Source organism: Gorilla gorilla, chromosome 1, assembly GCF_029281585.2.
Source record: "Gorilla gorilla gorilla isolate KB3781 chromosome 1, NHGRI_mGorGor1-v2.1_pri, whole genome shotgun sequence".
NCBI lineage: Eukaryota > Metazoa > Chordata > Mammalia > Primates > Hominidae > Gorilla > Gorilla gorilla.
Genome location: NC_073224.2, coordinates 53,721,657 through 53,729,950, shown reverse-complemented (window position 1 = coordinate 53,729,950; position 8,294 = coordinate 53,721,657). Strand labels below are relative to the sequence as shown.

At 49.4% G+C, this 8,294-nt stretch overlaps 1 protein-coding gene across 15 annotated transcripts in view; it reads left to right on the top strand.

Annotated features, from left to right (window-relative positions):
• Nucleotides 1-2,237: 2,237 nt before the first annotated feature.
• PPFIA4 (PTPRF interacting protein alpha 4) overlaps nucleotides 2,238-8,294 on the top strand; it is a 52,308-nt gene continuing 46,251 nt past the window's right edge. For all 15 annotated transcript variants that reach the window (XR_010135019.1, XR_010135017.1, XR_010135016.1 and 12 more), the window contains exon 1: nucleotides 2,238-2,396. The gene's annotated coding sequence lies outside the window, so the exon portion shown is untranslated. The remainder of the gene's footprint in view (nucleotides 2,397-8,294) is intronic.

Genomic DNA, 8,294 nt, shown 5'->3' with positions numbered 1-8,294 from the left:
GTTGTTTAGATGACTCCTGTTGTTCAGGTGTACTCTGAAGAGAATCACGTTTTTCTGTTTTGCTCAGGAGAAAACCTTGCTGCTTGTCTCTCCTCCCACCCTCCACCATCCAAAATTAACCAGTGAGCTGGATATTACCTGGATATTGCCAGGAGGTGGGCATTAAGACAGTATTCTTTAAAAGTGAAAATCTTGTGGAGGAAAATCTTGTGAGGCAAACTGCTAAATTCACTTTTTTTTTTTTTTTTTTTTTTTTACCATCTTCCCTAGGAATATTCCTAGAAAGCATCTGCTTAATTTTGCTGCTAACAGCTAACCTTATCCCACGTCGAGGGTGGTATTAAAACTGTTCACACAGAGTGAGCCTGGGTCAGTCAAAAACAGAATTTGGGCATTTAAGTGATAACAGACAACCTAAGGACAATGAGCACTTTGCAGATCTCAACAATTAAAAGTTGCCTCTTTGAGGCAGGAGGAGAGAAGCACAGTCCCTGCCTGGTTGCCTGAACTAAAGATGCCATGGAGCAGGAGTGTCTTGGTGCATTGTTCCCCGCTTAGGAGTACCTTTAAAAAGGGGGTGAAATAAATTTGGCTTAATAATTGTATTCTGACTCAGCTCTGAGTTTTTTGTGTCAAATTCCATGGTATGGTGACAGATACAGTACTAGATACTGCCTCAGCTCGCTCTCAGCATAATATTGACAAACATTTGGTAAAATGTGTTATCAGTGGTTATCTTGGCTTCAGCCTTCCTCTGCATTGGCTGAGTTGCTGTGTCTAGCATGATGCATGCTTTATTAGTGACAGGATGTGAAGTGTCTCAGGGATTTCCTTTTGGTGAGGACCCCAGACCACCCGAAGAAGAATTAGAACTTTCTGGACTACAGGTTATATACCGTGATTTTGCTCTGTCAAGCAACATAAATTGATCCTTGAACGCTGTGAGAGTTATGGACACAGACCCTCACACAGTTGAAAATCTGCTATGACTTTTGACTGCCCCAAAACTTAATAGCCTACTGTTGACTGGAAGCCTTATTGATAACATAAACAGTTGATTAATGTGTATTTTGTATATGTAGTATATACCTTATTATAATAAAATAAGCTCGAGAAAAGAAAATTATTAAGAAAATCAAAGAAGAGGAAGTACATTTACTGTTCATTAAGTGGGTCATCATGTTGAGCAGGCTGACGAGTAAGAAGAGGAGGGGTAGTCTTGCTGTCTCAGGGGTGGCGGGGAAGGAAGAAAATCTGCATGCAAGTGGCCCTGTGCAGTTGAAGGCCCTGTTGTTCAAGGGTCACAGATTTAGCTTCACTTACCCACCCCTCAGATCAGAATTACTCAGATTTCCCTGTCTTCAAAGAGACGCAAGGAAATTATGCCAAATGGTGAATATATTGGGTGGAAGATAAATGAGAGAAGGTTGTATGTGTCACTGATCTCAACTATAGCATTTGCTGCTGATATAGAACATGCTGTGTATATATCTATAAATACGCACACATGAACACATTGCATGTATATAAAAATTGTTCACACTTTTAGTGGTGCTTACTGGGTATTGGTAAAAGATTGAGTAGGCACTGTGATGAAACTTCACAAAGCAGATGGAAAAGATGCATTAATAGCCACAGGGGGCAGGGTAAGGGAGCAATTCAGGAAAATGGAGAGGCTTAGCTAAAATTTGTCAGTCAGGAATTTTGGCATTTGAGACTTGTTTTCATACTATGTATATGTAATAGACAAACCCTTCATTTTGTAGTAACAGTGTTAGAACAGCCAGGTGCCTGAAAGCAAGCGACACAATTCACTGAAGAGCATACTACAGATGTAGTATCTGGATATCAAGTTTCCCCACTTAAAAAATGGGTGCGATCAAAGGAAAAGCAAGTAACAGGCAGGAGAGAGCAAGCGTGAAAGGTGACAAACTATTGACAACAATTACAAGGCCGAGACTAACGCCAATTTAGGGAACGGGCTGTTAGACTAGGAACAGGGGCGAGTTCAGAGGGAGGGGCAGAATGTGGGCAGCACTCCTGGGCCCTGAGACCCTCCTGCGGAGTAAAACTCTGGCACTTCGCCACCTCCTAGGCTGAACCAAGATGGCGCGCGGCCTCAAAGCGGCGCTCTCGTCACGTGCCCGGACCCGAGGCGCTTGGGGGCGGGAGGCGTGGCCTCGGTCGCGGCAGCCCAGCCCCGCCTAGGGGGCGGAGCCGGGGAGGGGTTGTCGGCGGAGGAAGGGGGCGGGGCCTCGCGGCCGCGCTCTTGGGCGGCGGAGGCTGCAGCTACCTCGGCGCCGGCTCGGCCTTAGGACGTGTCGGGCTGCCCGGGTCGGGGGCGGCTCCCTGCTGCTTCCGAGCCTAGGCGCCTGGCCTTCGGCATTTGCAGGCAGGTGAGCGCCCAGAGCCTGGACTGGGGTAGGATGCGTCTTTTCCCCATCTCCAGCTCCCCTCGACAGTTTGGGGAGGGGTCTCGTCTATGGCACCTCGGGAAACAGCCCTTTTTGACTCCGTATGTGCTGTCTCCGGCAGGCGTCGGTACTGCTTCCCCTGCTGCCCCTCGCCGGCCTTTGCGGTGCCATGTGCCCTTGGGGGTGAAGATAGGGGCGATGCCCGATGTGCGGGGAGGGCGTGGAGTGCGCCCTCTGCTCCATCGGCTTCAGGGGAGGGGGCCGAGTTGGCGAGTCTCCCGGTGGGAACGGAGCAGACTGCGCCCCCATTTCCCCTCCAGGAGAGTCAGAAAAAGCGCCTCTCGGCTCCGGGGCCAAACCCACTCCTTTGGGGACGCGATTCTGAGGGGCTGAGGTCTTCGCTCTTCGCGGGGGTCTTAATCCCGAGTTGCTCATAGCACCCCTGTTCCTGTCGCTAGCTCTCCATTCCTCGAACTGCCAGCCTCAGTCTGTGCCAGAGATGCCCCCATCTCCGCAGTGCCAGGGCGGTGGGGTGGAAGGAGCGGCCAACCCGAGGCCTGGTGGGGGTGGGGACAGGGGTGGGCGCAACAGGAAAAGAGGGCTGGAATAGAGACGCCTGAACTGGGAGGGTGGGAGTGGGGCGCTGACTTACGTCCATGCAGTAGGGATGTTTTCCAGCGCAGATTTTGAGGTTTTGATGGTGGGTGGGAAGAGAGAGGTCGGGCTGGAGGACTTGGAGACATGGTGTAGGTGGTTTTCTTCGAGAAGGAGGAGGGATCCAGAACAAGGTGCCACTAGGAGCTGATGTCACCTTTGAGGAGAGGTGTGCTGGTAGTTTCCATCAGAGGAGCAGGAGAGTTGGGGCCGTTCTGTGTGGAGAGCAAGTGGTTAAGGAGGCGCTGCTTCGCAGGGAGATCCCCTCCTGGTGTGAGCTTAAGGGTCCCCTCCAGGAGCCAGGTTTCAGGGATTTCCCATAGTCCTTTCCAGAGTTCTTGGGTCTGGTACCTAGTACTTTGCTCAACATCCAGCAAACATTTGTTGGACACCTACTATCTGCCAGATACTATGCTCGGTGCTAGGTCTTCTGAAGGCAATTTACAGCCACGGAGTAGCTGAAAGGTACACATAGGAGGCACACATAGCAGGTATTCTGTTAACACCTTTCTCACCCCCCATCCCCATTCTGTTACATTGCTGTTGGATTAGAAAAAGAAAGAACTGTGTCCACGTGCTTTCAAACAGCTGTCTGAATTAGACTCCAACCTACACACCCCCTACCACTATTAACTGGCCAGGTAGTCCCAGGGAAGCTGCCTAAGCAAAAGGGCAGCTTGAATGATTTCCCTTGGTTATTTTCTCAGATTTTGTCCTGAGGCTTGAGGAGGCTTCCTGGGGTAAACGGTATCTCAAAGTAAGGAGATAATGAATGACAAAATGGTTATTGGGGGCCACGAATGTCCTAGACACTCTGTGTAGTGGGAGACGCCATCTCTGGAAGATGGAATAGTGTGGGGGAGGAGGGTGTGGAAGGGAATTCGCATCCAGTGGAGTTGGGGTTTGTGCTGCTGAGCATGTCGTGATGTCAGAACCGTGCGGTGCACGAGGTCTGGCTGCTGGGCTGTAAAGGAGGGCTGGAGGGGCAGGGCATGGCAGGCAGCCAGGCTCCTGGGTCTCATCTCTGAGTTGATTGCTGAAATCTTAGAGTTGGAAAGAGTTGTCAGGGATGGCTTGTAGGTCCTCACAGAGCCTCTGAGGATGGCAGAGCTAGAGCTAGGCAAGAGAATGAGTAGTCAGGCTGTGGTGGTGATGAGGTGGGGGTGAAGGCTCAGCAGGGCTGGGGAGCTGGGTGTTAAGGGCGTTTTAAGATATGGGCAGCTAGCCGAGGCCTTCGAATGCCAAGGACATTCTTCCCTGGGCTTTAGGCCCTACTGTGTTGGCTCCATAGGTGAGTTGCTGTAGAAACAAGGTGTGGCAATTGAGTGGTATGGGTGTGTGTGTGTGTGTGCGCACACGCGTGTGTGAGTGTGTGTGCTTGTGCATGTGTTGGAGAGGAGGAGTGGTGAGGAGCAGGGAGGACTGAGGGAGTGAAAGCTGCCTCAAAGTCTGGGTCCTACGTAGGGAATTGAGAGAAATGGAGGGGAGGGAGTGGGGTCAGAGGGAGGGACAAGTGTGTATTGCAGCCACATGAAGTCACCATCTGTCCCCCTCTGGCCTGCTAGCTCACGGACCTATAATTAGCTCTGGAGGGCATACGGTGCTGGCTCACAGGAGCGTGGGACTTCGGGTGGCCAGCAGAGTGGAGGATTCAGAGGGACCATGGTCCTTGATGTACTGTGGAAGGGGCTGCTTCTAGGGGACCCTCTGCATTTGCTGTACTGGGAGGGGCCTGAGGCAACTGAGAATGTCACAGGGACAGGGCTGGTGGGGGAAACAGCAGTGGGGGAAGGAGCTCTAAACGAGGATGGCAGGAGACTCCAGGGCTGGGCTGAGCCTGAGACCTCCCCGCTTGTTGCCTGGCTGCTGGCCCACTGCACAAGAAGCACGATTGCTGCCCAGCTCATTGCTCTGCCTTCAGAGAGGCTCGGGTGCTGCAACCTTGGGGCCTCCTTGAGGTGTCTCCATCCCCCCAGGTGAAGTCAGCTCTAGCGTGGAATAGCCATCTGCCTTTCACTTGGTGGTTGAGAGGCCTTGGCTGGGGATGCTTCGTTCTGAGAGAGTTGGAGGAGAAGCTGCCACCAGCTAATTCTGTTGGTCAAACTCCAAGTGGTGCTCAGCACTGACCCCCTGGCTGTGCCAGAGACTGAGTGTTTGGTCACATGCTTCTCTGTACTGCTCTCCAATGATTACATGTGTATCTGTGTTCTCTCAAGTAGCCTGTGAACTTTCTGTCTTACATGTCTTTTGCTTTCATAACAGTATCAGATGCATGGAAATCACTCAGTAAGTGATCATTGGATTGAATTGAAGAGGTCTGTCTTCTGATCCCCTGAGTTCCATGAAGCAGGGCCTCCTTGCCACTGGAGATATTTAACCTGGAGCAGCGAAGCCTCTGGGGACCCAGAACACTGGTGTTACATCCCTTTGGGGGCATTAGATTCTGTGGGCAGTAGATGAAGTGAAAACTTCCCAGTCTCTCATAAAGCATGGCATATGGGTTTATAACCCTGAACAGTAATATGAATGTATAGATATGGTATATATGTATTCTATATTATGTAAATAGATACTGTATATACTACTGTAGAGTGATTTTACAAAGAGTGCATACGCACAATATGATTTTGTAGTGAAGTGTCAGATGAAATAGCTGATTTGATTTTAGAGGCCTTTATTGCTTATTTCGCCCAGCTGTTAAGAGTTGAATTCTCATAAGTTAGATATATACTTGATGTGCCTTCATGGCCACTGTCTTCAGATAGATAACTGTCATTTCAAAGAGAGATGGGTTTTCCATTCAATTTAAGAAAAAGCTTCCTTAGAACGATGAAGCCTTCCTCATTTGATAGTGAGCTGCTTGTTCCTGAAGGATAATCAAGTCAAGACTGGGCTGCCAGGGATGTTGTGAAAGGAACTCCCACACAGGGTGGGAAGTGGCCTGTGTGACCTCCGAGAGCCCTTCTGAGTCCAGGTGTGAGGTGAGGCTGGATGGGAGAGAGCCTCGGCAGCTGCTTCAGAAGATGGCTCTCCTTTGGCCTAGAGGAGCGCTGCTGGGATTGGAGGCCTGGGGAGTGGGGCAGGGCCTGCAGCTTTGCATGAGCTGTTCCGTGAGGAGTGGGCATTTTGGGACATGCAGGGGGGTGACCCCAGCAATCTCACGGACATGGAGGCCTGGGCTTGGGAGATGGTGCAGTGCATCCCTGATGGGTGGGGGTAGGTAGAAAGATGGGATGGCCCCAGTTCCATGACTTCAGCTCAAACTAGGCTAGTTGTGGAGTGCCCCAAATTTTTGGTCCTACTTTGGGGCAGAGCACCTGGAGCAAGTGGAGCTTTCATTCTTTCAGTATCACCCCATCCCTCCCTCCTCTCTCGATTATACCTTCTCACACAGGTTCGAGGCCACACGTGGACTTAACGCTGTCTCATGAGCAGCAATACACTTTCATGATCACACACGCATACTTGCACAAGCTCTCACAGCTTCCATGTGCTCCTGGGAGCATGTATGATGTTATGAATCCCAGATGCTTATGCATGTATGACCACACACATTTACTGTCATGGCTGTGTACCCACACGTGTTCTCATGACCACAATTACATGCAGTCAAGATCCCTGATGTACTTATGACCACATACATCTACACACTGTCATGAGTCTATATACCTACTTGCTCTCATGCCTATGCTCTCAGGACGCCATTCTTATGACCATACCTTTATACACAGACATACATACAACATATACTCTCTCTCTCGGTCCCCTTTTCGCCTCTCTCTCCCTATTGCCCAGGCTGGAGTGCAGTGGCATGATCATGGCTCACTGCAGCCTCAACCTCCTGGGTTCAAGTGCTCCTCCCACCTCAGTCTCCCGAGTAGCTGGGAATACAGGTGCATGCCACCATGCCCAGCTAGTTTTCATATTTTTAGTAGAGATGGGGTTTTGCCATGTTGCCCAGGCTGGTTTCTAAGTCCTGAGCTTAAGCAATCTCCCTGCCTTGGCCTTCCAAAGTGCTACTGCACCGAGGGCTTATGCCCGAGGCATGAACTACTACTGCACTGGCTTCTCTTCCTTTTTCATGGCCACACATATATACCATGCGTTCTCATGATCACACACACACTCTGTTGCATGACGACACGTGACACCCCCCCATTCTCTTTTCATACTGCCCGCCACTTCTGTGACCACATACTAATGCACATTTTTAATGATGCCTACATTCCTCCCTGCAGTTCTGTACTCTGGACTTCTTACACCTGGTGCCTATTAGCACTCTGGACCCGTCCTCTTCTCTCCTCTGCGATGGCTCCCTAATCTGATGGGTTGATCTACGAATGCAGTGACTTTGAGCATTTTTTTACCACCAGAGGACCCTGTTTAATATTTGTCCCACATGGATCCCTAGTTTTGAAATATTTTTATTCTCCAAATTTGCTATGCTTATTACTTTGTTTCTTCTTCTGCAAACATTATTTGAGGACATTTGTGTTGATTAATGGCTCTGATTAGCAGAAGATGTCTAGGGTTTTCTCTGGGAATGTACTTAATGATGTAAGTTCAGCAAAAGCTGTGTCTGTATTCGGTGGTGCAGACTCATATTTTGACTTGGTAACTATATGATCTCTATTAGACATTTGGAGTGTGGAAAATAGTTGGGGTTGGCTCCTGGTGTTACTTGTGTAGCGTTCCCAGGGTTGTCACTGTTGCACTGATGTACAGCCTTTCTGAGAGAACGTGTGTGTGTGTGTGTTTTTTTTTTTTAGCAGGGGGCTTCTGTAGACAATATTTAAACTAGGGATTTTCTAACCTCTTCATGGACTTGGAATCCTTTTATACAATTGAAACCTTAATCAGATGTCCCATAAAACGGACAGATTTGGAGTTGATGGGATTAAAGTAAGAAAAGGGAATTTAGAGCCTTTTGAGTTTGTCACACCTCTTCACCCTCCTTTTGGCCTTGGACTGCCCCTAAAGGTACTTTGTCGTAAAGCCTAGTTTGCAAACACCAGTCTTAAGTTAAAGAGGTAGGTGTGATGTCTATAATTTTGGGTATTTCAGAAGAGGAACTATTTGCGGATGGGGGCCCAGAGGCTTGTAGTTCTCCCTTCCCCGCTTTTTTTTTTTGTTGTTGTTGTTGTTGTTTTTGAAATAGGGTCTTGCTCTGTTACCCAGGCTGGAGTAAGTAGTGTGATCTTGGCTTACTGCAGCCTCCATCTCCTA